The 398-nt window shown below is 39.7% G+C and overlaps 1 protein-coding gene across 1 annotated transcript in view; it reads left to right on the forward strand.

Moving 5' to 3' along the window:
• Positions 1-398, forward strand: part of MYO3A (myosin IIIA) — a 212,238-nt gene that overhangs the window by 915 nt on the left and 210,925 nt on the right. The window lies entirely within an intron of this gene.

A 398-nucleotide genomic window follows, 5' to 3' on the forward strand; every position in this document is an offset into this window, starting at 1 on the left:
CCCTCCCTCCCTCTCTCCCTATCTCTCTCCCTTCCTCTCTCTCTAAAATCAATAAAAACCGTATCCTCAGGTGAGGATTGAAAAAATTAAATTTCATTCAGAGGAGGGAAATTAATTTTCAGGTTTGCTTAAATAATTTCAACAGTGTTCATTTGTAAGCAGGTTGAGGTTCCTTGTGAAGAACTGAATTTCATGTTCTGTCTGTTTAAGCAATACCCGAATGGTATCTCCCTTTACTTTTTCTGGAATAGCAGTTGTGATAAGGGAACCTACTAAGCCTTTCTTTGTCCTGAATAGCATGAGGAGATTGACAAGATTCTGTTTTCTGGGAATGTGAGCTGGCTCTTTTGAAGCATTTTCAACTACTGGGAGATATGTAGCTCTCCCATAGCACATGG

The sequence above is a fragment of the Myotis davidii genome, unplaced genomic scaffold (genome assembly GCF_000327345.1).
Source record: "Myotis davidii unplaced genomic scaffold, ASM32734v1 scaffold86, whole genome shotgun sequence".
NCBI classification, from domain to species: domain Eukaryota; kingdom Metazoa; phylum Chordata; class Mammalia; order Chiroptera; family Vespertilionidae; genus Myotis; species Myotis davidii.